The 22744-nt window shown below is 36.6% G+C and overlaps 1 protein-coding gene across 2 annotated transcripts in view; it reads right to left on the bottom strand.

The window, feature by feature from the left end:
• The window catches only part of HNF4G (hepatocyte nuclear factor 4 gamma), a 61656-nt gene extending 39053 nt beyond the window's left edge, over positions 1–22603 (bottom strand). Inside the window, exons 1-2 of one of the 2 annotated variants that reach the window (XM_057363963.1) lie at positions 22371–22603; positions 3011–3053 (exon numbers count right to left, since the gene is read on the bottom strand). The gene's annotated coding sequence lies outside the window, so the exon portion shown is untranslated. The remainder of the gene's footprint in view (positions 1–3010; positions 3054–22370) is intronic. The other variant, XM_057363962.1, reaches the window with a different exon arrangement.
• Positions 22604–22744: the final 141 nt, after the last annotated feature.

Raw genomic sequence — 22744 nt, 5'->3', positions numbered from 1 at the left:
GAAGAAAGCTTTGCAAATTCAACCCAAATCTACTTATATGTGAGTTAGATACAATGAAAAAAATCGCATAGCTGCACTGAGGTTGTGTTAAAACATGTTAATGTGTGCCTTAGCCTTTCAACATACTGTCCAAATTAGCTGGAAGCATCAAATAGTATTTGGTGGCTGTTATTAGACAGTAGACATGTGCTCAGTGGTAACAAAGATATTGCCATAAAATTCACTAACTATATACTCATGAATCTGATGGCAAATCAGACTACACTCTTCCCAAAATACTTAACAATCAATCAAATTAAAGTTGTACTAACTATAGCATACTGTGGTTAGTGATTATTTCTACAACCCTTGCTATGTCAATCTAAAACTTGTTGCTTGTTCTGCAAGCAGAAGAACTGCTTGTTCTTCTCTCTCTCTCTCCATCTTCTCTAGGTTTTTCTAGAGATGTTCACTTTTTGGTTAGCCTTTAATCAGACAGATTGGTTTTACTGCAGATTTCAGCAGTGGTTTGTTTCTCTGCTTTGAGCTCTGGATATCTATCATCTTTCAAACTGCAATGAGATGAACAAATGTAGAAGCCTGGCCATAAAGCAGCAACTACTCAGAACATATAAGTGATGTGACCCAGATAACATGTGATAGTGTTGCATTAATATTGTAAGCAAAACATACAAAAGGTTGTGTTTGCACAAGCAAGTGCATACAATATATATAAAATGTACATAGACTGCCGRAATTCTACAAATAGTATGTTCTACTTAGAAAAGTTGGTAAAAAAMTACTTCAGGTAAAATTCCCCTTTCCATTTGAATTTTCAAGCGTCCAAACAGCATTCTATTGTGAAAAAAGAAAAAATGCCTTGCTGAAATAAAAGCACTATAAAAAAGAGCTATGTGTTGAATTATTTCAGTGAGCTAGAATCCAAAGTAAAGCACTGTGATAAATCACATAATTTTGCTTAAAAGCAGGGGGGAAAAAACACGGACACATAGAGGGGAGGAAAAAAAAAAAAAAAAAAAAAAAATAATGGGAGTAAACCAAAACAAAGCAGTGCCTCTTTCAGGATGATTGAATCTTGCTTAATCCATATTTTATGCTCTGCTACATAATTTTACACTCTGGACAAAGTGTGAGGCAATTGGAAGAGGGTTAGAAAATCATATGTAGCCTTTTGTCAACTTTATGCCTCCCTAAATTTAGAAGACATTTCTGAATTAAAAAAAAGCTAAAAATAAATCACAAAACAGTGTCAATAATGGGATCTGAATTATCCAGCAATAAAAAGTATGAAAACACTTTAAATATATTTTAATAGAACTTTCATAACATAAATAGTAGCAACAAGATGACTGAAACAAAAAGGTGATTTGTAGCTGACTTACACAGATGACCTATCAAAAAAACCTGGACTGCCTATATATACTGTGGCTTGTTTACTTACATGTTTAAACTGTTCTAAAACCTAATAGTCAAAATGTAGCCAACATGTACTTTACCTAATCTTAATAGTAAAACCTGGCACTGAGGTCTTGCATAAGCAAATATAGTCACATTAATAGTTACAATTCTAGTTTCCAGAATGAAAATCAATACCAATTTATCTGGACACTGTAAATTTACAAAATATATAGAAAAAAATAATGTCTACAAATATGCATTCCAATTTTATTTTCAACAGGTATAAATATTGCATGCTTTGGTGCATATAGAGAGTTAGAAAGAGAAGATTATGCAATTTGACATATTTAGATAGGGTCTTGTTCCAATGCAATCCCACTATCTTTAAGGAAATGTGCTGATAAGTTAGAAGTTGCAACATATTCGTTTTTATAAATGTAGCAGGTTTAAATGTGAAATTTATAAGAAGAAACTTCCAGAATTTTGTAAACATTCACCATATTATTTTTTAGCCATTACAGTAACATCATCAAAGAGACCTGACAAGAATGGTAACTACTAGACAAAGTAAAAAATTTGGTTCATATATACACTTTCTGAAAAAGCATCTRCAAAACAATGACAGTGAAAAATGAAAAACAAGGGATCAAACTAGCTCTCAAAATGAAGAAAATGTTAGTTAATCAAATTAAGAAAAATTGTTAAAGTTTTTTAAAGTTTTTAAAGTTAATTAAAGTTTTTTWAAATTTCTGCAAATCAGAAATTTTCTATCTTTAACAAGAGATGCAACACTGAAACCATGTTCATATTTAGATCCATTTTTTCCAATGCTTTGTCCCTTCTCTACCCAATAACATTTTAGGTCCAGAGSTGCAGTACAGTGCCTTCCACTGCCCAACCAGATTAACCTTTCTTCTCTTTGAGAAACTTGTGATGAGTGAGGAGCAGAATGATGAAACAGCTTTTTCACAATCTCTTGATGAGATTAATCATGTCTAACCTTACAAGTCACTTAAGTCCCTGAAATTTTTCATTCTGCTACCCTTTCATGTCAGTTCTCTTGTTCCTTACTCTCTATAGTCTTATTTTTATTTTCTTGAGTTAATGAACACAGACTTCTACCTCTCACTCTGACAAGTTCATGGCTGAAACCATTGTTCATTGCTGAAACCATTGYTCATCAGAAATATGCAAAAGGTATTAATTCTATGAAAAATTAGTTTTTTAGGTCAGTGCTTTATCAAGCTACTGTTCTTGATTTTCCAACATATTCACATTAAGCTAAACAAATATGATCACACAATAAACTTGCAATATTTAACTGAATGTAGTCATAAAGGATACCATTCAATAACCAAATCCACACACAAAATGTGCAAATTATTACAAAGCAGCACTATATCTCAAACAATAGTAACATGCACTATCTCCTGGGTAGTATTAAAGGACAAAGGACACAATTTCTTTTAGTCTTAAAAAAAATATATCATTCAGGACAATTCTTTCCAATAAACTGATGAAGAAAGCTATCTAGAATTCATAGTAAAAAGCAGAATTAGAAAAGACAAATTTGAGTCCAAAAATGAGCATAAGTCAAGAAATCGAAGCTCACATGAATTTGAGGACGATCTTCAGATGATGGCTGGATTGCAAGTCTGATAAAAGATAATAGAATTTTAGTCAGACCAAGAAAATAATATTTTCAGGGTTTTCTATGCCATAAAAAGGAAACTCTGCAACTWTTTTATGCCACAAAAATATTTAATAATGAGTTTATAGGTTCCCAATAATTTTAGTGGAAACTGTCTGKTAAATATTGGAAGACATGGTATAGATAACATTAAGCAAAGCAGTATCTAGTCTTCAGAAAACAAAATGAGATGAGATGACACAGAGAAATGAGAAGAAACACTGAGATATACCATTCTGCCAATGTTCTTTTCACAGAGAACATCYGGCCCTCACCAGTTCTAAACACTGAAGGTGGTGAACAATGAGAAATAGGCCTGTTTATACCTCATCTTCTCAACAAAATATCACTGGACAAACTGAAATGAGAAATATCAACAAAACACAAATCAGCAGATYAAGTATCCCCACAAAAGGGAGCTGTTGAGATTTTTCAAAAGTATTCAKGCACCTTAAGATGCAAATATGCAGTTAGAGAACCCATGGTTCTTGAAAATGGCTGGTGTCACCCTGCTGGGAACCAGCATGCTGAAAAATATCCTCAACTGAAAGAAGGAAAAAGGGAAGGAAGAGAAGGATCACTGGCATTCAGAAGAGGTTGAATAAAAGCAGGTATCTAGTGCAACAACTTCTCCAAACCGAAATTTCCTCTTACACAAACACTCACAGAGCAACAATATTCATTTCATCGTACCACCATTTTCAAAAGGAAAGAGAACTASCAACCACAACTATTTATGATGGTTTTGATCACTCTTCCTTTTTGCTGGCAGACAAGAAGATCAGCTTACAAACACACATAAGGTACATAAAATGTATTTCAATAGAYACATAATTGCAACTTTTGATGCATGAAAATCTGACCCTTAGTCCTACGTGTTCTCTAGTATGATATTAAGAGTTTCTATTTGCTAGAAATAGATGCATCAAAAATTCTAATTTAAATACCTCCAAATTGATTGAAAAAACTTAAATAGTTTTAAATATTAGCAGCTATTAGTTAAAACCATTTTTCAAAAAAAACTGGTTTCCATGTATCTAAACTGCACGTGACTTTACTATCAGCCATATTCTGGTATACTACAAGACAGCCACTAACAATTGAGAAAACACATTATACATAGCACTTACTTTGCCATGAAATTCTAGATGAGTTAATCATAGATAATGGCCTACAATTCATGWAATTTGTGACTTATTTTAGCAAATCTCACAATTCAAGCATGCTGCATCAAGGCTTCACCAAGTATAATCAAAGGGGCTTGCAGGAAAATCAGCAGACCTTACAAAACACTTAAGAGAAAAGAAAGTGACATGCTTAGAAGTCCTGCAAATGCAGTGTTGTCTGACTGCTTTCATACATCTGTTTTACCAGGATTTCCAGTGCAGAGTTTGTGGAGAACAGAACTAAAATGTCAGTGATCATTAGTACTCTGCTCCTCAACCAGAAGAATTGACATAGTTAGAAAATCTTATCCAGTACCATTGTGATGGCTGCCATCTTGACTGACACTAAGGTGAGGTGTAAACGGTATCTTTACAAGCTCTCTTTCAACTTTTTAAGTGGGTTACCAAATCCACCTGAGATGTGGGTACACATTAGATGTACCCTGCAGCAGTCAGTTTGTAGCAAAAACAAACTTTGCAACCTCATGAATCAATTCCTTTCAGTGAGTCCTGATGGATATACTGCACAACAAAAGTGCCAGGAATATCTGTCTATCTGGACAAGTCTGYGGGTGACTTCGTTAGGAATTTCCTTTCAGTACAAAAGTTACCTTTAAGCCTAATTCTAGCCCTGCCCTTTGTTTTCTATTAATCAATCATTAATCCAGAAAAAATCTTCCATCTTAACCCATGGTAGCTTTGTTTCTTTATGTGCTTTTTTGAGGAAATTTGCCAAARGCTTCTTGGAACATTAAYTATACTGTGACAATGTCTAAAACCACAACCAGAAAGCACTGAAAGGTCCTGAGCATGACATACCCCAGCTTTGCTACATATTGCATTGGGATGAGATCTGGAAGGGCACTGGCAGCCAGGCTTCCCTCTCATTAACCCTGTTGGCAGGAGAGGAGCTGTGGTATTTGCTGCTCTCCCAAGGCAAGACAATCAGAGACCAGGACACAGAGAGCACACACCAARAGGATGTTCACTGAGGGACACGTACATCAATAACATATCTCTATCCTTGCACCCAGTGATTCTAATGCAGTGTGCACTSTTGCTGCAAAAACTCTTTTTATTAGACTTTCTTTTTCACTTAGCTCAGACTGTAGTTACTATCTGCAACACTTTTTAGAAAATAAATAAGAAATAATTTTAAAATGGCAGAGTATTTACCATTTTCCATGCTCCATTGATACACTGTGACAGACAGACCAGTGACACAGATTAGTAAATATGAACTGTAACAAGATAGTTGAAATATTAATACCTTCAAAAACCTTCCTACCTGTGAACAGCATGAAAGTAATGCTAGCATTACTAGTAATATGTGCAAGAACTTAGTGGGGAAAAGTTGAACAGTTGAGACAAAAAGCATTTAAAATAGAGCAAGAATAATTCTGGTTCCTGGTTCCCACCACCCTTCAGATGGCTGCTGTGTCACCACAGGAAATCACCTTAGTGCTGGTCACCACAAATGACCTCCAGCTACCTTAGGCTCTCAATCGCAGCTCACCAGCTGCAGCCCCTGTTAAACAGACCAGTGATAATGGACTCACCTAAATGAAAAAATTAAAAAACAAAAAATCTGCTCTATGATCAAACAGCCACACAAGCTTACAAACAACAGATGCTGGAGTACATCCAATAGAAATGTAGCTGATCATTAAAAAATGTCAGTATTCATTTGCTGTGGAAGATTCATTTTTATATGGAGTCTATTATTTAATTTTGGTGTTTTGGTGTGGTATGGAAAATACTAAAGCAAAGTGAAGTAAAAATACTCATGCAAAAGCCAAAAAAAATCCTAGGGAAGTTGAAACACCTTTTCCTGTTAAAAATATAAATAAAAATTCAGGTGACAGATAATGAGGAAAAAAAGATATTGGAGTAATGTTTGTATTAAGAGATCCGGCAAAACTAGATTATTTCCACAACAAAATATGGATTGAAGCATAAACTTTACCRTTTCGTTTTCTCAATTATCTTCACTCACTTAGTAGAAATACAGATTTGTAACTGCATATATGCAGAGATCCTTTGTGTAATCATATTGCCTGAATATATAGTTTTTATTAATAAGCAGAAAATATAACAATTATCTAAAGCTAAATAACCAGTTTTCTTGGTATTTCCAGTCCATCCTCTTCAACAAAAATCCATAGGAAAGGTAAATGTCTTTGCCCTTCTGGCCAGTAGATTTACCTTTCAGTGTAAATCTAAAGATTCAGGGCTGTATACAATCAGCTTTTATAAATTGCATGGAGTTTGAAATAATGTGGTTAATTCGCACGCATAAAGATGGACCCTCTTCACAAATGCTATCTTTGGAAGMAATGGCCACTTCTCAAGAGGAAAAATGCAATTTAACTAAGAAACTAAACCAGTTTAAACTACCTTATTAGCAAGAACTCCCCTACGAAAAGTGAGCACCAAAATCTAACACCAACACACCATTTTTTGCAAGACCAGACATTACTTTCACCAGAAGAAAATTATCTGTTAGAGTGTGTGTAACAGTGCCCTCTGGTGAAAATGTGCCTGTGAATATACCCTTGCAAGGGTAAAGAGATTTTAGTAGCAGCACTAATAAGCAATCAGATGATTTTGCAAACTGAATTATGGTATCGCTTTTCACAACTGTCAGTGAAGAAGTTAGGTGTTTTGAGRTTATAATTACTTTATATTCATTTTAGATGAAAAACATGTATGCTCAGTTTTTTAAAACACTACCTTGTATGACGAAAGAGACAGTAGCCTTGACTAGGTGAAGATTTATGAGTGCCATAGACAGCATAGCTACTTTTATGACTACTTTTATGAGAATGCAATAGATCCTAAGCAAACATTGATAAGTCCTCTTTTCTTCTGAGAAGTATCCACCCACCAAGTGTCCTGACATTGGAAAGCCCCACAGTTTTGATAAGAATAAAGACCAGCTAACTGTAGAAAACAATTTAATTTCTTAACATGGTCGAAGATATTCATCAAAAGTTTTGTGGGCAAGGGCTGCATCTTCCTTCATTATTGAAAGATGACCACCCCATTTTCAACCTTACTGAAAAGTGACAATCCTAACGAAATACGTAATATATCATATGTGGGTTCACTCTATAAAATACATCTATATACACAAGTGTATAGATATACATTAAGTTAAAATATTGGAAACACTTGTCATCGAACCAAGGTGTAACACTCTACTTACAAAAAGGTTTTACTGTCACATACAACAGAAGATACWTCATAAAAAGTAGTTGATATAGAGTTGTGGTGGTGGTCAATGACTGAAAATACCATTCGGGTCTAGCTTATTGCCTGCCATCTGTGATGAAACCAGGAGTAGCTTTCACGGTCTTTCACTGGTATCTGCCAGTGATCCCATCTGCTGTCTTTGAAACTACCATGGMAGTTACTTTCAGCCTCCTCAGTCCAACCTGAACTGCAGCAGCATTTCCTAAGGGCAGGAAGACTTAAGGAAGGCACTAGGGTTGWTTGTAACTAGGGTGTTTACACTGCATGAGAACATGAACTTAATGAAAGTATTACCATAGTCAAGTTCTCCGTCTCTCAGTACAATCATTCTCACTCATATCAAGTATGTCTCATCACCCTCTTGCTCTAACTGTGGTGACTAATTAACTTCCTGGCTTATAAGGAAGGAACTTGGCAATCCCAGCTAGTTGTTTAACAAATAACCAGATGTCCCCAGAGGACTCAAAGGAGTCACTCACAGCTAAGTTCCATTGGGTTAGATATAAACATCAAACAAAAATCCACCTTAGCAGGYGGCAACAAGAAGTGTGGGGAACAAGACAGGTAAAATGTCATCAGCAAATAAAAATTCTGGTTTTACATTATTTTTCAATGTTTTGTCTATTTATTATAAAGACATCACACATTATAGTTCTTGGTTATAGTGTATTGCTTGTCAGGTGTATGCATTACCCTTTACTTAACACTTCTAATTATCCAGCTGTTAACTTTCCAAAAACAGAGGCACTAGCACTTTCAAAGGTCTCAAAGCTAATTCGGTTTGCATACACACACACAAACAAAAAGTGTGGAATGTTGCAAACAACAACAACAAATTAAAATAATTGTGAAAAGTTAAAAGTTCTTCCTTTTTTTGCAAATTGTCACCCTGGCAAAAAAGTGAGTGGAGTAAACTGTTTTTCAAAATCTAACATGGGTTTGACAGAAAATTCCACTTGTGGAAAATGAGGCCAATTTATTTTGGCAAATAAAGAAGGCAGAGAACTGTGTAAGTCATGTCTGTAGTAGAAACATTAACTTTTCTGATCATACTTTAGCAAGTTTTAAAGATCCTAGAGCAAAGGGTACCTTTTTAGTATGGTAGCAAACGGCACTAGGACTTGTGAGGCCTACAAGCATTACAGTAATACATGAAAAACACAGCAATGGTGCAGATCAGTTTGGGGTCTGCTCTGAAGCTCAGATATAGGGTAAGTTAGAAGTCAGCAAATTGCATTACTGTCYTTTAAACTGTCCCATCATGTATTTTTTTTACAGCTCCATAGATACTTCTCAGTTAAGGCAAGTCACAGCATAAGACTATCCAGCAGCAAAACAGAAGAATGAAACTACAGYGTAAATTGTCACCATTTGCTTATTYAGGAGCAGTAAGAGCTCAGTGCAGTCACATTACACAAGCATTCCTCACTGGTAAAGTAATTGGTAGCTGAAAATGCTTGGGTGAGAACGTGGCTATTTTATGCCAGACTGATAATTTTAGTGGAGTGAAAAATAATTATCCCAAGTAGCTGCAAGCAATGCTGCATGGGAATCTAGAGGAAGTAACAGAAATTGAAAAGCAAACAAACAAATATGAAAATCCACATTTCTGCAGAAGAGCTCAGCAAACTGGCAAAACCTGTATGTTACAGTCCTCGCAGGTTCAAACTCAATGAGATTTTACTGCAATGGATTTTTTTTTCCAGTCACTAAAATCAAGAACATAAAGAAGCTGGAAACACTGTCTTGCTTGGGGTTTAGCCCTGGCTTGTTCCTTTCACTACAAAGCTCTACATTCCCTAGGACGCAGTGAATTCCCATGTGTGCCACCAAGGCTACTGATGGTTGCTTTCTCCCAGAGCCTTTGTAAAACAGTTAAAGGAAGCWTTATGAAATTAACTCCTTATTAATCAAAGCAAAATAATTCTCTCTCTTCCAGCTACATGAGAGGAGGGGATAGTTATTAGGAAATTKGAGAGAGCTCTGTTAGCAGTCCAGGCTTTTTTAAACTCAAACCAGCATATCCCTGTCCATACTGCAGCATGATGGCATCGAGCCGACTTTATTATTCTGTTCACATAGGTGTATTTCACATATCTTAGATGAGTCACAACTTGCCCCAGTCATTCTAAAGGAAGTAAAGTAAATATATACTAYTCCAGCTTTAAAAACAAAACAAAAAAACAACTGGCAGAACACAGATTTTCTTGTGTGTTTCAAAATCTCAAAGTGCTTTGACAGCAATGTTGCATAGTAAATAAAGTAAAAAGAAATCCACTCCAATCAAATCTATTTACTAGTCCTTTAGATGCATTACACTGACAAAAGATGGATTCTGCTTTGCTTTCCTTGGGATCACATAGATAGTAAAACACGAAGTTACAAGAAAAAGCAGAATGAATTATTTTCGTTGTTTCTATAAAGTTTTTATAAGGTCTATGTTTTCCATCTCAACTGCTCTTGTTCAAAGTAAATCTAGTTCTGGAAAAAAATCCCCACCTCATTTCCCTGAGAACCTAGTTATTTTTATCTACCTCAGCAACCAAGCTACTCTACCTTGTCATTTCAATTTTCACATATTTTCTCTTTGTGTATTCGTTCTATGATTCAGTGAAATCTCATCTCTTCAGCCCACTGCTATAAACTACTGTCCGGAACAAAGCCCTCTCTCAAATTCAATCTCAAACAAAATGAAAAAGAAAAAAATCACAAATGAGAAAGTGGACCACAACCAATCCTGTGGGTCCCATTCTCACAAGGTCTGTGAGTTATTTTGCTTCATCAAGTAAACCTGAACCACGGGAAGATGCTATCACTTCTTTTGTTGCCGAATGAGAAAGTGTTAATGAAAACAAGACCTCCTTCCAGGTACACTGGAGTGTCAACGTTAATTGCTGATTTAGCAAAAATACACCTCTTGATCTTAAGGGATTTTCAGACRAAGTACAAACAGCTGAAATCTTATYGTTCAAATAAATGGGGATACACACTGTCACAATTTAGTGGAATTACTGTTGCTAAACAATGATTACTGTAAATAGTAATTATTTATGGTAATAACAACACCTAGAATCTGTTGTGCTCATCTGAGTTTTCTCTCAGCCATTTAACAGTTTGAATGCCCAGGAAGGCAGAAAAACCTTTATGTTTACAACATCCATACCTTAGAACAAAGGACTGCGCTGAAGATGGTCTCACAGTTGAAAGAACTCTTAGAAAGGAACAAATTTATGTTTCAAAATTTATTGCATTTTTTATGTGGCYTATTAAAAGGTCTGTAATTTCTGTCTCTAACTCTATGCATTATTTTTCTTCTGTTRCTATGACTTTAATACCTTCGTATAGAATATAGTATAGTAGCTTCCCAAGTAAGCTGCAATACCTGTAACTCATAGCACTGGATTATGAAGCTTTTCTTTCAAACATGTATCTGAAAAACACCAAAAATACTTATGTAGCAGGCATTTACATATGTGGGAATTAAGCCACATATGTGAACCTGTGAGTTAAAAGGATTGAGCAAAGAATTAATTAAGGTTCGCTACTGTAGAAAGCATTTTGTCATATAATGGTGGCTGTAAGTAATTTCTGCAGTCAAGAACAAGCAATTGTCTGTATCCTCACTGTTCCTTTGTTGAGGTACAAGCTAGGTAAGCCCATAAAATTGCTTCAATCAAGTAACATGTGAAGGGAGTTAGAACTGAATTAAAAAATTCATTTCACACAATGAAAATATATTTAATGAAAATGATAGAATTCATTTTACCTTCTATTGTAGTGATTTTAAATTGGTGTAACTTAATTAACTTCAGTTTGGTCAGCAGAACGATCTGCAACAGAGTGGCAGAACTGATGTGAATATTCACATGTGCCTAATGACAGCAGTGATGTACAATAATACTATATTGATGCATCTCTATGACCATTAAAAGAGTTCCATTATGTTAAAAAGTTGTACTTAGAATTCTTTATTCAGCTGCAAATAGGAAATGTTTCTAATCAAGCTATTCTTCATTTCATCAGCTTTAGCTTTTCAAAAGTTAGGATGCAATGAAAAACTGCATTTCTTGGTTACTTTTCAGAGTAATACCTCTTTCTTATCAGGTTTACACCAATATGATCTGTAAGAGTGCATTTGGTATAGAATGAGACATTAAAGAACTTGACAAACTGCAATATATTAAAAATGAGGCTCTAACATGCATGCATAATACATGCATTACATGCCTTGTAATTCATATACATTTGTCTAATTCCTTACCTCTCCCAATGAATAATGTTTTCGTAACATTATTCTCTTGCTACTACTTTTGCTCATTTTTCTGTCTCAATATTTTTTTGTCTAAGCAGAGAATCTTTCCCCTGTGGACTCGTGTAAGGCTCAGTTCCGAGCCCTCTATCTTCTCTCCCAGAGAGAGGATTACTACTGCCTAAGCACTGAACTTTGGGTCATCAGTCACCTATAATCTTAACCACCACACCAGCTCCAGTGATGCTTGTATTTAGACACTTTAACACTTACCAACATACCTCCTTCTCCTTTGCCCCTGCTTTTTAAGTTACATTCTATGCTTCCTCTTGGCTGACAAAGCCTGAGATGTTCCCAAAGCAAGCACCTCTTTCATTATTTACCCCTTCTTTCTCAACTGTTTCTGTTTCATAGTTTCAGCACCAATTTGTTTTTCCTCCTCTGCTTGCAAACTGCMTGTTGCTTCCCAAAACATTCTCTGTATATAAAAATTTATTTGCCACACAGCCAGAGTGTGATCTTTTTTCTCCAAAAACTTTGTGGACAACAGATTAATCAGAACCTGAGACTCAGCAATGGAATTGTTTGCAGACTTGTCCCTTTTATGAGATAGCTCCTCCTAGAAGTCCAACCATTTAGTAGCTGCTGTGACTGATGTCTGAACTGTGATCTTTCTGGCCATAAGAACTCCAGGTACTGGAGACCAGTCACTTCAGTTCATCCCTTACAAACCTGAGGTGGGAGAGGAGAGCCTTAAACATCCTCTACATCTTAACCAAATTCATCATCATTGACTTTCATCTGTCTTCAGTTCAACTGTGTCTCTTTCTGCCCTAAAGCCAAGATCTYCCATTCTAGAGATGCACAGACTGTAATACGTGTCCTAACACACAGATGTTCCTGCTCCTCACTCAAGAGTAAGTTACAAGAATAAATTTCCTCCAAGATTAACCTCCTCTCTGTCCAAAGAATTTGCTTGTAAGAAATCTACAGTAATGCAATAAGAATGTGGTATGCCACGTTTTTTCCCTGTGACTGCCCACCCACAAGCTACATTTAACACTGGCAGCTGCTCTCCGTGCATCTTTAGCAAAAGGTGGTGGGCTCCTTGAGAGAAAAAGAAAAAAAGAAAGAAAAAAAGCCAAWCAAACTCTCAAATGCATGTATGAGACATATACAATCAGCCCTTGTACAGAAAAAAATTACCTCTACACACTATTCTTGCTTATTAATACTCATGTCTACAAATAACTTGCACCCACTTATTTTTATTCATCTATGTCAAAGCAATTTTGATGGAACTGCACAGCTATACTAAAAACGGGAGAAAATACATATAGTGGGAAAAGTCAAGCTTTAATTTCAGAGAGTTTAAAACATCAATGATTTTTCTTAACATAGCTACTTAACCTTAATGTTTTATTTAACAGTCTACAGTAATGTTCTTACATGTATGACATCATTCCAAAGTGTTACACATATAATTCCTACAAACTGAAAAATGCCGAAGTCAAGACTCAGACTACTAAAAAAATTTAAATTACTAAAATTTTATTTTAATTTAAAGTAATAATTTAAGGATATGTTAAAAAAGCCAAAATGTATACATTAAAAAAACAAAAACTATAGAAATATGTATTTCTTTTGCCTTTATTTTGTTGGAGACTATTCTTAAAACATAAATTTACATATGCAAAGAGTTTGTTGAATTGAAAATTCCTCCATACTGACTAYATGTGGGAAATAAAYAGAATATAAATATAAACACAAAAATAAATGTAAAAATTATATCTCCTTTATAAAACGTAAGAATTGTTGAATAAAGCAGCTGTTAGATGCTTTGCATTTCTTTGTAACAACCATATCTACTATAGCTTCATCTTCTTTGGTGTTGTAGCACATTTGACCACATAATAAATCAGGTGCCTTTGTACTAATAAACAAAGCAACACCTTCATTAACACCTTCATTACATGTATCTTTGTTGGTTTTTTACATAGGTCATCATCAATCCCACCCCATTTCTTTAATTTGGTGTAATTGCCACAGGGTAACTAAGGAATTTCAAAGATTCAGTATCATTAAAAGTTGCCAACTATGCATAAAAGATAGTGACGCTTTTTCACACCATAATCTTCTCAAGGAACTTTGAACACACTCRAAGTTTTACACAGATGTAAACAATATTCTTCTGTTTCATATGCTGTCTCTCCCTTCAGGAACTTAATACCTTTTGCTTTAAACGTTGACTGTGGGTCTGTCTTTAAAACAATTTTTGCCTTTATTCACATTGACCATCCACTTTCTAATGGGTGATTGCACAGAATATTTAGGAATACATTTAATCTGGTACATTTAGTTTCTGTGAAGGCAATGTAGCAGATGAAAGAAAGAAAAAAGGTAGCAGTGGCATAATACTTTAAACAGCACATTGTGTATTATCATTAAGTGTCTGATAGAGCACAGTTTGAGAACCACTGCTCTGTTCAACTAYAAACACAGGTATTTATAGACTAGCAGATAGATATATTTAGTGTCATAAACATCCCCCCTGGTTGGAAAAATTAAATTACATACACTGTTTAATATTAGGTGGCTGGTTTGTTTTCTTTTTCTTTTATTCTTTCTTAAATTACAAGGCTAATGAGGCATACAAAATGATTCTAAACGAATTTAAGAAAGGATGTAAGACTTGCTTTATGGGAAAGTTATTGATTTTCAACAGGAATCTAACTATGTCACATACTAATAAGAGCATTACATGTTTTGTATCAGGGCAAGAAGGCAAGCAACTTGCAGACTTGTATGATTCACAGATACAGAAAATATATATATCTCCAAATGCTGTACCCAAAAATCTAAAGAGGTATAATATAAGTAGGTCCCAGTACKTACAGTACAAAGAAATCCTTGTACTTACACAAGCTTCCCTTAGAGTCCTATTATAACTACACAAACTCTAGGGCCAGAGTCACCCCAAAAACCCAACACTGGATGGGAATAAAAATTATGTAGAAATCTGAATTCAGTGATATTAGGATAAGGACACAGAGAAAGAAGGAAAGATGAGGATGTTTGTGTTCTTTGGCACACACACTCCAAACTGTAAATGGGAAAGCACAGCAGCTGAAATAAAAGGATTCCTGAAAACAGGAGCCACTAACAAGCCACGGATTTTTCTTCATATCTGAAAAAATATCTCTTGACTTATCAGGGATTACAGGACATGCTGAATTTTTTTACCTAGCTGAGAGCAATGGAGTATCTTTGATTTTCCAGGATTACAAGCTCCACTTGTGTCAGACAGATGTAACCTTTGCAGAGAATGCACCACACAAGCAATTTACAGTTACCTAAACCATGCTCCCCGAAGTTTCTCCTTCCAGTTGYATTGGTTGGAGGTAGAGCAGAGCTCTTACACTGAAAAATATAAATCTGTTACTTTGACCTCCTTAAATTGCCAGAAAATGCAGACAAAGAAGCTGTTTTCATAGGAACTTCCAAGAGCATGCTGTCTTTCTATGTTTTATAAGCAGTTAAGGTCTGAACAGCAGCTTTCCTACAACTATTTAACTATGTTATTTTGTCTATAATAAAATACTTAAGTACCATAAGAGCTTTTCCTTCATGACCTTCACTATACGGCTGAGGTTTAACAAGCACTTTGTTTGCTTGGACTGCTCACAATGCTGCTTTTCCTCTTAAAGAAAGCGACAGCTCTAACCTACAAATTCAAAGCTACAAGATGCATAAGAWCACTGACCATAAAGGGTTAAAATGTTTGTTTCAGTCTCACAGATATTTTTTCCAGGCCATTCAAAGCTGTGCTAATTTTCTTCCTSCCAAGGCTTTTGCAATTCATACATGTATCTTAATTTCAGGATAGTCCTTTATGGTCTCTGGTACCACAGAATCTTGGGAATTATCATTGAGAATGTCTTTTATTTTCTGCCCTCTTTCAGCTTCAAATTCATCTTGGGAACTGAATTATTTGACCTATTAAATTAAACTAAGACAAAAACTCCACTATTAAATTCTGCACYAACAAAATGCATGGTGAAACTGTAAACTTTTGAATCTCTTTCTCATCCAGAGTATGAAAATTGCTTAACATTTCCTTGCCCTTGAAATATAAGTCTATGAAATGAAAGTTTCCAAGTTCTGATCCATTATTAAAAAGATCTTTATAGACTTGATACCAAAAGAACGCCTTAGTGGAGTTGCTTGTTCTTCAATTTACCCCTAATCAACAATATGTAAAACATGTGAAATTAGGTTCCCTCCATACATTTTTGAGCAGGCAAATGTCCCTTCCTTTATATCTCTACCAGTCAGCCTACCCTTGTTAGCAAGAAAAGAAATTACAGATTTTCTTGGCTGACTCTTCTTTTCAGTGGGCCAGCACAGACGGGCACGCACGTAGACCTCAGCTGTGCAAGTTCAACACSCACTTAACCAAGCCGTTTCTGCCCGTATTTGACCATTTAAGCAACCATCTCTACTGGGGCCAAGCATATGCATTAATGTTGGCACTACTGTTATGGGGACGATCACCTTTAGGACAGGTGAGAGCTTAAGTAGACAAGCAAGCGGTGCTAATGCCTTTCATTGCCTTGGTTGTTTCGGTCGAGCTGGAAAATGGAAGCAAAACGCATCAGCCTGTGCCAGGGAGCTTGTACGCTCTCTTCTCAGCTCTTACTTACATGCAACAAAGGCACCTGAATGAAACCTGAAAAGCTTGGCTAAGATGGACCTTAAATTAACCCAAAAGTTCAAAACATGCTTCTGCTCCCTGAAGCACAGAATGCACCTACTTTTAAATGTAGTACAGACTGTAAAGTCCTGGGCACACGGGCTTTGGCTCATTCTACTTAGGTTTTACTCAGAATGCTAAATAGCAATAGTTAAGAAGATACAGACCCTGTAAATTGGTTTTTATTTGAGGCAAGTTTTTTTTATCTTTACTCACTTTAAACTAAAAAAGCTATAATAAACAAAGAAACAAAATCGTAGCACTAACCTAATATGCCCGCAAYTAGCTTAATGAGTTTTGCATTTTTTCGACTAAAATTTCTTCCTTTTGGTCCTGAGGCCACTTTTTGCACTTTTGGGTAACTTCCAGAGAAAAATTCCTTCTTTTTTATTTTTATTCTTATTTTTGAAGATAGTGTTTTGTCTTTGATATAATGATCTACTTTTCCATGCAAGCTTAGGCGTCAGAACCAAACTCTTAAAGGGACTAGTTTGTATCCCTGTAACTTATATAGATGATTCTAAAATTAGGCATAACAAGAGAAATATCATATTAAAACTGAGTGCCTTGCTTTGTATTTTTTCCCCTCTTACTATTACAGCCRAATATATTCACATTCCTATGATCAAACCTAAAGTTCTACCTTAAACTTATGTCTGGCAAAGTTCTGGCACTTCAAAACTGAAGTAAATATGAAAGCATTGTCCTTAAGTCTGCCTAAACACCTAGTTAAANAAAAAAAAAAAAAAAAAAAAAAAAAAAAAAAAAAAAAAAAAAAGAGAGAGCTAAAACCAATGATATAGGATAAGACACTCTAAAACATGAAGAGAAACAAGAGGCTTGGAAGACATTACAGCCTCTTTAAAAATGTAAATCTTTTGGAAATGCTTTGGACTTGGACATGAAAGTCAGAAATATCAGTGTTCTCCCAAAAGGCAAGAAATATTACATAAGGATGATATATACCCTATTATGTAGATAGTGTCAAGCACCAAAAGCAGAACTAGTCAGTAAAAGCTCTGCATTGCTTTCTCCTTTTTAAGTAAAAAAAAAAAAACCTACTTCCATTTTTGTGAGGACAAAAGAAGAAATATTAATCAAAGAGACCAGAAACCATATAAAACTCCCCATGTAGACAACGTATGGGATCTCTATCCAATGTAATAGGGTCACTGTATGCCTACCAAACATGCCAGCAAAAAAGATWGTTTTCAACTTGTTTAGCAGTTGGGAGTAGGCAGTAGAAAGCAKCTAAAGTATTTAGCAATTTGGTGTACAAAATCCTATCCATTTCTGAAATCATAATTTTATCCTTGTATCTTTGTAATCGTACAACAGCAGGTACAAGCTAACACCTGTTAGGGACGGAGAGAGGACAGGGATTATGTATTAATGTGCAATCACAGCATGGTCACCATCTCACTTTTCTGAATAGTGTCTAGACCTTTACTGAGGCAATTTTACAGCTAATGTAATGCCAGTCTGGCATTTCCTTGCAAAAGRAATAAATATTATTATCCTGAAGGGCATAAGACACTTTTGGAGTATGATTCTGAAACAGGTGGTATCAGTGAGAATCATCTTTCTCATCACAGTCATCAATTTAAAAAGAAAAAAAGAAACAAGAGAACAAACTGTTGCTGCAAAAAGTGTTTAAGATATATGATGCAATCAGGTTGGTGTAACGAGAAATCTTCAAGCATCTGGACCAGCTCTGAGAGTATGAACTGGTCCACTCATGCCCAGTGTTGATACATGCCAGCTGTTAGTGAAAAGATGTTTTATTTAACTAAGAAAAAGGCAATTCAATCACTGTAACTTTCTGACAGTGAGGCCTAATTTGGTTAGCAAGTAACTGGTGACATTGCTATTGTCTCCAAGAAGTCCATCCCAGGCTGGTCCAGCCTAGCAACCTAAAATTACTCTCAAAAAGAGGATTTTTATTGCAACATTCCCACAGATGCACCATCAGTTGCAAGCAGAGTCATATTTGTCATTTCATGAAACCTCTGTCCYCCTCTCTCACCCAAACCAAATTCYTTTATTTGGGCAAGAATAAATACACATAAAGAAATCCTTTTTCAACAGAGAGCTAAATATAAATAAAAACCCCAGAAGTCTAGGGAGAAACTACATGGTAGAAATAGACAGTAACAGTGYTGTTTGTATAGGTCTATTGCAGTTGGATTCCCAGATAAACAGGAGGCAAGGAAAATTCTCACAGCACCTTGTATAATGCTGACTGTAATGTATGTCCTTGTTGCCTGGATACCTCTAGTGAATTACCAAGCAAGGGTGCGAGTTTTCTTTCCTTGATCAGTATTAAATAAAAAACCCCAACCTCCTACTCTATAAGAGGCAGAAGATGCACATGGAAGCTTCCTTTGCCGGTGCCAGCYGAGTGCCAGAGAGAGACAAATCGAGCCTTGAGAATTTTAAATCTTGTGGGTTGCCGTGCCACGCTRTGAACTAGATCTCATACAATTCATCACCCAAGTTGCAGAAAAATAGTTCAAGAACTCAAAATAATGAATTCTGTCATTTCCAATAGAAGTGTGAAGGGAGAATTATGAATGAACCTTTTAAAAACACGTATGTGGAGGGAGATTGCCCTTCTACAAAATGAAAGCAGCAGGCTTCTATTTAAATGGCCCAATCCTGAAAGCGAGACCTTTCATTTTCAATTAACTTAAATTGACAATTGAGAAAGGTTTGAAAATGTTGTTGGAGCCTTTCAGTTTGATAGATCTCAGTTCTGACATTACACACACCACTCTGACCTGATTTTTAGGGTGTGCTGTTTTAAAATTGAGAATTTGAAATGAAAAATATTTGATTCAATCAAAGCTGTTGCAAGACATTCAAACATCTTAATTTGTTAGAAATGCACTTTCCATATTTTCSCATCATGATACATATATAATGCATCATTTATTAAGATACATTAAAGCTTAAGAGCCATACTTTCTCTCAATCTTACGTTCTTTTATGTTATAACAATACTTCCATTGAGAAATTAAATTTTATTAGAAATATACTACCATGTACAGTGCATAACTATTTACAAGACAAATAAAACCTTTMTTTATATTCTGAAGCAGTCTACATTACCAATCTACCTTACCAGACTAATGCAGTTACCCAATATGACATACCTCCTGTCCACCTAACACAACAAAGGCAAATCAAACTGATTTGATAAAGGCTTAATATTAATTCTCAAACACAGAAATGGAAGACTTTTAAAAATGTTAAAAACTTCATTAAATAAAAAAAGAAAAAACAAAACAAATAAATCAGAGAATATTTCAAAGCTCAGAAGCAAAAGATGGGGCTTTGAAACCACTGAGAAGTGAGATCCCTGAATGGAAATGGTCTACTTAACAATTAACACATGCCTTTTGACAGATGTAAAAGCACARTCTGCTCAGCTCAGAATACCCTATACCAATAATGCAGTCTTGAAAATCATAATCATAATTCAGAATCATAATTCAGTCATGAATTATTGTTTGTTATAATAGACTCGATTCCCAAACCACCCAAAACCAAAAAGTTGATGTATTTTTCCGTTACGTAGTTGACCATGTCACTAGTTTTGAATTTTTTTCAGGAAGCCTCTTTTAATTCTGCCAAGAATTAAATTGCTTTAAGTAATGTTTTCTTTCTCACAGCAGTAGAAATCGATGTACATGATGCAGATCTGCAGATAACATTGATGACATGTTAGATCCCATTTTTCCCTCACAGGCTTAACACACAAGCAACCTCTTGCAGAATAGAGTCCATACACCTATGACATAAAGTCTGCCACGAAGTTTGAAACCAAAGCCATGTGAAGCACAAGGACTGAGTTCTGTTCTTGCACTACTGTAGATTTTGGGAAACTCAGCAAAATCAAACAGGATTTGATTCAGAGATTCAAACTTGGCCAAGCAATACTAGACCATATCTTGAGAGAAGAGAGCAGCAAGGACAGAGACACCGCTGTTAGGGAATTGGCTTGGAGATAATTTAATTATGTGTACAAATTATAAATCCAAGGCACTGGCCATTATAGCTGGGCCACCATGGCACCTCTGTGGTAGGAGGCAGGATAGAGGGCAGTGGTAGCTCCATGCCTCCTGAAGCTCTTCCCAATATACTCCCTAAGAGTACTTACAATAGGCATCTTGGAAATGCARACTGGACCTCTGCATTGTTCTAGTTTTAAACTACTGCTATTAAATGCTAAAATTTTTGAAAGAGATGTTCCTCTTGTTATATTAGATAAGTTGCAGAGAAAATTTTGCTTTGTGTTAAGGAAACACAAAGTCTGTATGCCTAGAGTCAAATGTGTGAGTTGCAAAAATCAAAGGTATGATGTGGTGTATACCATGAACAAGATAACAGCATCCTGATCCTGTCCTACACTGTTTGTTTGGGGGTTTTAGGAAGCCTGGTGTCCTTCAGTAAGGAAGAGGGGGACAGGACACAGAGTACTGGATGATGAAAATAGTACTTTCTAAATTCTTTTTCTCTCTGAATTCTTCAGAGGCTGAAGGATAATGAGAAGTGTGAACTGAACTACCATTAAGCATTTTGTCCCTTTTCCCCTTGCCACATGACTATAAAAAGGAGGAAAATAATGAAATTACCAAAATAGTGTTCATCATATTTGAAAACCATCTGCATATATATAAATGTTTAATATGCATCCTATATAAGATGTAAGAACTTCTTAAGCAATACGGGAAATTATGTACCACTTTAGAGTTTTCTTCAGCACACAAGAGTCTTGGGGTCTAAAAGCTGTATAGCATAGTAAATCTTATTCATTAGCTCAAGTTTAATGAACTCAGCATCAAATAATAGAGATGCTATGTTAAATTACTCCCCTGTCTTTGCAATATGGATGAAAAATCACAGTAAAACAAAGCATATGCAGCACTTTACACGGCCTACACAAAGGAGGGTCTAATTTAACACAGCTATAGTTTACTGTGGAATAGGATTCGCTGTTAAAAATGTGGAAAGTAGCTTTATAATACTGATACTACTGTAATCTACCATCTACTTTCCAAAATGCTTGACTATATCTCTCGTTTCAGGGTATAGGAACAGATGTTCAACTCACAGGTGTGACATCTGGAAGTTGGCTTTCATTAAAGGTACCCTGTAAAGAGTGCACCTGAAGCACTGTAAAAGCTGGATGTGCCTGCAAAACTCACCCTTGGATTGCTTTGCTTGTTTCATGTTGATTTTTTTCTTTGAATTATTTTCCCTCTAAGTATTTTGTGATTCCCTAACAAGGCGTCCAGCACTAGCCAATTGCTACTTACTAGCACAGCTCTACAGTAACAATTCATCTGCTGCACAGGTGACCGTGAGGGCGGGGGGCGGAGAAATCAATAAGGGAGGCAAAACCAAAAAAGCCTTTAGAAAATGTTCCTAAATCCGGTGCAAAGCCGTGACTTCGGCCGCTGAGGTGCCACAAATGCCAGCACAGCGCCAGGCAGCCGTGCGGCCGGGGCAGGGCGGGCGCGACACGGACACGCACACACGGACACGCACACACGGACACGCACACACGGACACGCACACACACACCCTGCCCCACGGCTGCGCCCAGAGCTGCGCCTTTCCCCGCAACGCACCGGGCGCCGATAACAGGGACACGTGACCAGGCGAATTTAAAAAAAATAAATAAATAAATAAATAAATAATAATAATAAAAAACACCCCAAAACAACAAAACAAACAAAAAATATCAAATCCCCCCAAACCGGCTGCTGTCCGTTTGGCCACCAGCTGCGCCCGCCGGGCACGTCCGCCCCTCCGGGCTGTGTCACTGGGCGGCCGCCGACCCCGGGAACTTACCGGCGGGGCCGCCCCGTCCCTCGGCCTCCGACGGCGCTGTCGCAGCTCAGGGCGGCGGCATCCCCCGGGCCTCCTGCCTCCCCCGCACCCCCCGGCTCCCCGCGGACGTCCCGGCGCTGGGCTGCGCGACTTGTTTGGTGCGGTGACACCGTCCTCACCATATGCTGAAGCGGGAAAGGAGGAGAAGGAGGAGGAGAGAGAGAGTATGTGTGAGGGTGAATTAACTTTGCTCAATGGCGACAGGGCAGCAGCCTCAGCCCCAGCATCAGATCGATTTACTAAACAAACTGAAACGTGGGTGGGGACGTTAAACAGTAACCAGCGGCCTCAATGAAAACTGAAAGCTGCGGCTGCCGCCGCCAGCCACTGGCCCG

The sequence above is a fragment of the Malurus melanocephalus genome, unplaced genomic scaffold (assembly GCF_030028575.1).
Source record: "Malurus melanocephalus ecotype Western Australia unplaced genomic scaffold, MMel_1.1 scaffold_32, whole genome shotgun sequence".
NCBI classification, from domain to species: Eukaryota; Metazoa; Chordata; class Aves; order Passeriformes; family Maluridae; genus Malurus; species Malurus melanocephalus.
The sequence above is the reverse complement of the archived record's forward strand: the minus strand, read 5'-3'. Positions and strand labels throughout refer to the sequence as shown.